Source organism: Sinocyclocheilus anshuiensis, unplaced genomic scaffold (assembly GCF_001515605.1).
Source record: "Sinocyclocheilus anshuiensis isolate Anshui unplaced genomic scaffold, SAMN03320099.WGS_v1.1 scaffold2216, whole genome shotgun sequence".
Lineage (NCBI taxonomy): Eukaryota > Metazoa > Chordata > Actinopteri > Cypriniformes > Cyprinidae > Sinocyclocheilus > Sinocyclocheilus anshuiensis.
This window is the reverse complement of record NW_015545525.1, coordinates 119,454-126,112: the sequence shown is the minus strand read 5'-3', so window position 1 is coordinate 126,112 and position 6,659 is coordinate 119,454.

Genomic DNA, 6,659 nt, shown 5'->3' with positions numbered 1-6,659 from the left:
CATCAGTGGTACCGGAAGTTCATGACCGAGTGTCCCTCCGGTCAGCTCACCTTCTACGAATTCAAGAAGATCTTCGGCCTGAAGAATCTGTCCGAAACATCCAACGAGTACGTCAAGACCATGTTCAAGACGTTCGACATTAACGACGTAAGACAATCTGTTATCATTTATTATTTACTGTTCTACTACATGTTAATATCATCCTTGTATATATTAATATCATCCTCGTTTAAAGGGACAGTTCACCCAAATCATCTACTCTCCCTCAAGTTGTCCCAAACCTGCATGAGTTTCTTTCTTCGGTTCAACATTAAAGAAGATATTTTGAAGAATACTGGAAACCAAACAATTGACGGTAGCCATTGACTTTTAAGTGAGAATCGGCTCATCAGTTTTGATCAACAAGCCATATGCAATTAGTTGTTGTGCAAACTGCAGACAATTGTACTTACTGTTTGCACACATGTGCCAAAGCATTTGCAATTTGCTCAAATCAATAAGAAATTCCAATCTGATGTGAACAAGAAGCTAATTGTTCAGAGATCTGAACTTATTGTTTCAGGAAAAAAAAGTTTCATTCGAGAATTGAGCCAAAGCAATTGAGAAAAACTGTAATATCTCTATAATTTTTATTCTTTAATGCCATCGTTCTTATGTTGTGTATATTCATCCTCATTAAATAGTGTGAATAAGAATAATTATTGGTTATTCAGAGGTTCAAAGTTATTGTTATTTATAACTTTTTGTGTGTCAGTAAATATTTTATATTTATTGAAAAAGTTTCAGAAAGATTATAATTAGTAGAAATTTTGATTTTTTTCCCCAAAGTGTAGTAAAGTTTAGTTTAGTTTCTAATCTGTTTTCACGAAGTTTGGAAATGGCAACCTGTTTCCTCAATGTGGGCCCCAAAGGATATTATAGTAACTAAAATCATAAAAAATACAATTTTGTTACGTGAAATATAATGCAATTTATCTGAAATAAGATAAAATATAAAAAACTTATTTAATTTCAGCTAGTTGCCAAGGCAGTGTTTCTCATTTTCATTCAGTTTCATCTAAAACTGAAATAAAAACTATATAGTCATACAAAAATAAAAATGGGAAAAAAATATAAAAATAAATACTAATTCAAAATATTAATGAAAACTCCAATAGTATCTCATTACTAAAAAACCCTAAGGGCCTCCATCACACAAATATATATATATATGAAAAAATATATTTCTTTCTTTGAGTAAATTGAGAATGAAACTTTAAATGATGTATTCCAGTTCAGTCCATGTCGTCCATTCACTTTTCCTCTTTTAAACCAGAAATGAAATACGAAAGATGCATTTTCTTCTTTAACTGTTCTGATGAATACAATAAGCAGAAACAAATGCATTTTCATTATTCAAAATTCTTATTTTTATTAAAAATCATAGAGATGATATCAGTGAGTGGTTTTCTTTGTCTTTTGTTTGATTAACATTAATGACAGACAGTAGCAGTTATTTGCATTAGACCAAATGCATGGATCTAATGTACTGACACGCTGTTTATGTTCACTGAAGACAAACTGGCTTCACGTAAATACTCAACAAGACTGTCATTTTTGTGTATATAGCCTACTGCACTTCTGTGTTCCGCTTCCGGAGTGTGCGCACAGAACGCACCTGAGCCTGGAACGGCGTCTTTCGGAATGTAATGCGCAGCGATTTTAATAACTATTTTAAAAATAAAGCATCTATGTTAAGTTTAGACTTAGTGCAGCGCTGTAAATTGTTTTATCTTTGAAACCGAAACTAAAATCTGATTAATCGCTCAGCTCTACTGCTATCTGTCTGTCTGTCTGTCTGTCTGTCTGTCTATCTATCTATCTATCTATCTATCGTCTGTCTGTCTGTCTGTCTGTCTATCTATCTATCTATCTATAGTCTGTCTGTCTGTCTGTCTCTCTATATGTCTATCTGTCTATCTGTCTGTCTGTCTGTCTGTCTGTCTGTCTATCTAGCTAGCTATCTAGCTATCTGTCTGTATGTCTGTCTATCTGTATGTCTGTCTGTCTGTCTGTCAATAAAATAAATTCGATGACATAAATCATTTGGAATAAAATATGTACCTGTGTGTTTAGGTGAGCTGTCTCTGGATGAGTTCATAAAGGGTCTGTAAAAGCAAACACTTTATTTAAGTGCACTTATGAATGTTTTGTTCATGACATTAAAAGCCCAGCTTACAAAACCTGTAAAATCGGCCCTGTGATGTATGCCAGTCACATATATATTTCCTACTTGGAAATAACTAGAATGCCACTTGAAGTCGGACATCCAACCTGTGAACTCGGGACAGTTCAATGGACAGATCGATCAATCGATCAACTCCGACGTCAGCGAGACGCGTCATTTGACATGATCTGTAGCCTATATGTCAAACTTAAAAAACATTAGACATTGAGTTTTCATAAAATGATACCTTAATTTTTGCTTTTGGTCAAAACGAACAACAGCATGTTAACTGTTTTCTGTTTTTGCCATAATTGACACAAAAACACGTAACACTCTCGTTGTGTGATAGCGACATCGTGTAGCTAGTCAACATATTAACGTGAAATGAAGGGGTTCATTAAAAAGATAATAAAGAAAAGATGGCAAGAGTAATGGACACAGGAAGGAATAGGAAGACACTTACATGAAATAAAGAAAGAAGTAGGAAATGTGAGGCAGGTTTGTGGGAGAAAAACAAACACTCCGTATTGGGCACAGCATTGAATCAATCACTGTTTAAAGTTGGTAAACACAATACAGGATTGTGCAGCAAATATGGATTTCCAGAAACAGCCAAACATGTTCTTCTCAAATGTGCTGTTTATAATAAAAAACATCTCAGCTCATAAAGGTAGTTAAGGCTGTAGGAATAAAAATGTTAACATTGAAGAGCTTGCTGAATGGTAATTCAACTAGCCCTATTCGGAGCATAATTGTTTCTCAGGGGGACATAAGGGATTTTCACCATTTACAGGGGGTAGTTGGTGATTGTAATGCCGTCCGAATCCAGGATGTGTGTGTTTTTCTCTCACCCCAGGGCTTAATTTGTGCTGGAACAAGCCGGATCCTGATCCGGCACCTCCGAATTTGTCCGAAATTTGATCCAGCACCTCATTTGACAGATCCCCTCTTCACACGCCAATGAAAGACGTTTGTGTTGATCTATAGCGTAATATTTCATGAAAAAAACTTCTATTATGAGCAGGCTTGCCTAGCATCTACATTTGAAACAACAAACTTGAGCGCGCAAAGAGATGCGACGTGGCTGCTCTCACAAACCCGAATGCCAGAACCAATACTGATACACGTGCGTGTTTTCTCAGATGTTTACATTTAGTTAAGACAAAACTGACTGTGCTTACGAGGATAATCGCCAGGATGGCCATTTTGACATAATTTTTTGTATGTATTTGGCAATCCGTCACCCCACTTTGTTCCGGGACCTCGCAATTTACAAATTAAGCACTGCCCTCTTCCCTAAAACTTTTTCGTGGGGTAGGGCTGGAACTACTAAGTTCATAATCATTCACTGTTCGCTCCCAGGTCCAAAGGTGCACACAAGGCATCCATCCCACTTCTGACACCAAATTGTTGTGGCAATTTTCTGTCTCAATAAGGCAAGAGGCAGAAAGTCTTTTGAATATTCATTTCTTGCAAGAAATGTCAACAGTCTTACAGATTGGCTGCAGAGTGAGACAAAAGAAGGAACACTTTAACTCAGTATTTATACCCTAATAAAACCAGGATGCTTCTATCTCATCCAATCATAATGCATATTCAACATATTTGACCTTTTAATGTATCCAACTATGTCCCCTAGATGTGCTTCTAAGTATTTAATGCAAATCAATTTCTTAGAAGCTAGGATGCTTAAAAAGCCAGGATGTCTAAAATAACATTTCCTGTCTCACACTTCTTGCACACACATTAAATAGATTTCCTTTTATCTCTCAGCTCATAAAAAAAAAAAAAAACTCAAGCATGTTGATGATGAAGCATCTATAGTAGAGTAAGCAAAACAAAGCAAATAATAATACAATTTCAACTAATAATACCATTTCCTCCACAATTTCCCACCTTTTTATCATTCTTTGATAACCATAGAAAATAAAACACCATCTTCCAGACTCTCTGAAAATTTTTCTTCCCATGTTTTCCACAAAGGGGTGTTATACAAGAGGTCATAAATCAGACTAAGGCTATTTTTTTCATGAGACATAGACATCTCATAATCATAAAGCAAACTAGTTATCACTTCTATTTACACAGTTCTTCGCCCATCTTCATACCATGGGCAAGACCTGCTCGTAATCCTCAGCTTTATTTCTTCATGCATTTATTCTTTTATTATTATCTTATACTATTATTTATTCTTAATAAAATGTCCTCCTCTGGCGAGGTGTATACCGGATCACCTGAACATATTGGCCTTCTCTAACCATAATAATACCTTTAACCAATTTTCTGGTCAAACTCGAATACCTTTTAAGAAATATCCAATGACTATCCAATTAATCCTGCAATGTGTAAAGTGATAATTACTGGTAGCATGAACTTAAGCAGTGGCCAAACCATTACCAAATACAGAATTGTAGAAGTTATCTAATAACCAAATCTAATGTTGACTTATATTCCTTCCATCAGCATCCTAAACTGGAATGAAAATACTTTTCCTAATTTCCTAATTTTCCTAATTTTATCACTTACACATTCAAAATCTTATTTTCAAGCAATGAAAAATTGGAAACTGAATACCCCATAGTAAACGGCTATAACAGACCTTTTACAGAGTCAGTTTTTAGACTTACTGACTTCCTACGTAACGACTATATACAAGTCAAGACCATGACCAAACACACACTCCTGAAATTCATCTGAAAGATCCACATTTACTGCCTTAAAAATATCTAATATTTAATCAATAAATACAGTTAGAATAATAAGACACTATTTAGAGCTGTTACCAATCAAATGAAATCACTAAGAACAGAATTCATCTTTGCACTGCAGAGGTGGCACAGAAGCTGCATCTGGATTGCTACAATTACAACTGCACAAATATTGAGATCCATGTTTTTAAAATCAAATTTTAAGTATAGAAATATGATGGAAAAATTAAAATGATTATGAATATATCAAACTAAAACCACCAATAGGCTAGGTGGTGGCAAATCACTTGAGTGAGTAAGAATCATTTATTTAAACGATTCATTCAAAGCAGCTGATTCATTTAGTAATGAAACACTGCTGTGTGTTGCTTGGAAACACAAAACAGTTCTGATATGGATTTGTTAGATTTTTTGAAATTACCAAAAAAAAAAGAAGAATAAAAATTTTAATTGTGTCTAAAATGTAATTCACTTAATATAAAGTCTTGTTTATTGAAAGTTTGTATAAAATCAATGTCATGTTTTGCAATCATGCTCATAGTCGTGAAAATAGCTCTCTTGCTCTTGTAATATTGCTTATGTTATAATAAAAAAACAAGATCTCATACAAGTACTTTTCTGCAATCATAACTTGAATTTGTTTGGGCATTTGTATTAATTTAGGTGAAATGGACACAATTGCCCAATAAATTTGCACAGCAGGATCAAATGAAATCAAATAGAAATAGCCTAAGTTATTGATTGCATTTGAGGCAGGTTTTACATCATCACGTTAATGATGTTAACATATAAATCAGACAATGCACCAGCAATTTAGTGACATCCCTGCAGGTGTGGTCTTGACTAGTCTTGAAATAAAAAGACTTCTGTTGTCAATTAGTGTAAACAGCATCTAAAATATGCTACTTACACTGCAAATAGCCACTGCCTTAGATAGCACACATACGTCTGCAAAATGTCTTTTAAAGATCGCTTCATCTGGAAAGCATCTGCTGTGTACAAACATCTGATAGATGTCTTTAAGATGTCAGTTTTACATGCATTCTAAATCATAAACATCTTAAAGACATCTTCTAAAGGTCTATTTGACATCTGATAGGAAACGTCTTATAGACGTATTGCAGATGAGCAAACACTCTAAAAAAATACGTCTTGCAGATGTTAATGCAGACGTCAAATAGATGTCTCCATGATGTACGTGACTAACAAAACCCTAATTTTGAACAATTTACTGTACCAATAACCATACCGATGTTTGTTATGGATTCTTGAACTTGCACATATTATTACTGTTGAATTCATCTCACAACGCTGTTTCTCGCGGCCACGTAAACGATGCTTTAAAGCTAAAATTTGGGCTTCATACTAGAGTGAATGGTCTAACAATATTACTAATTTTAAAGAGCTTTTACCGCACCAGGATTTTAAATGACACTTTAACTTCGCATAGCCATATAAATGACTAATGGTTTTAAAAAATTGATACTACAGTAAAATGCCCAAAATTTGGATTTCGTTAGACCATTATCTCTGGAATAGATTCCTTAGTTTTAATGCATCCTCTAGTGGCCAAGAAAGGGAACAGGAGCATTTCCGTTATGTTGTGCTAAGTTTGTTGTGTTGCGGCTCCTTCCGTGGTGTTGTGATGATTTCGTTGTGTTGTGCACTACTGGGCCACTATAAGCACATTTGAGTCGGGGTGTGTGTGTGTGTGTGTGTGTGTGTGTGTGTGAGTGTGTGTGGGT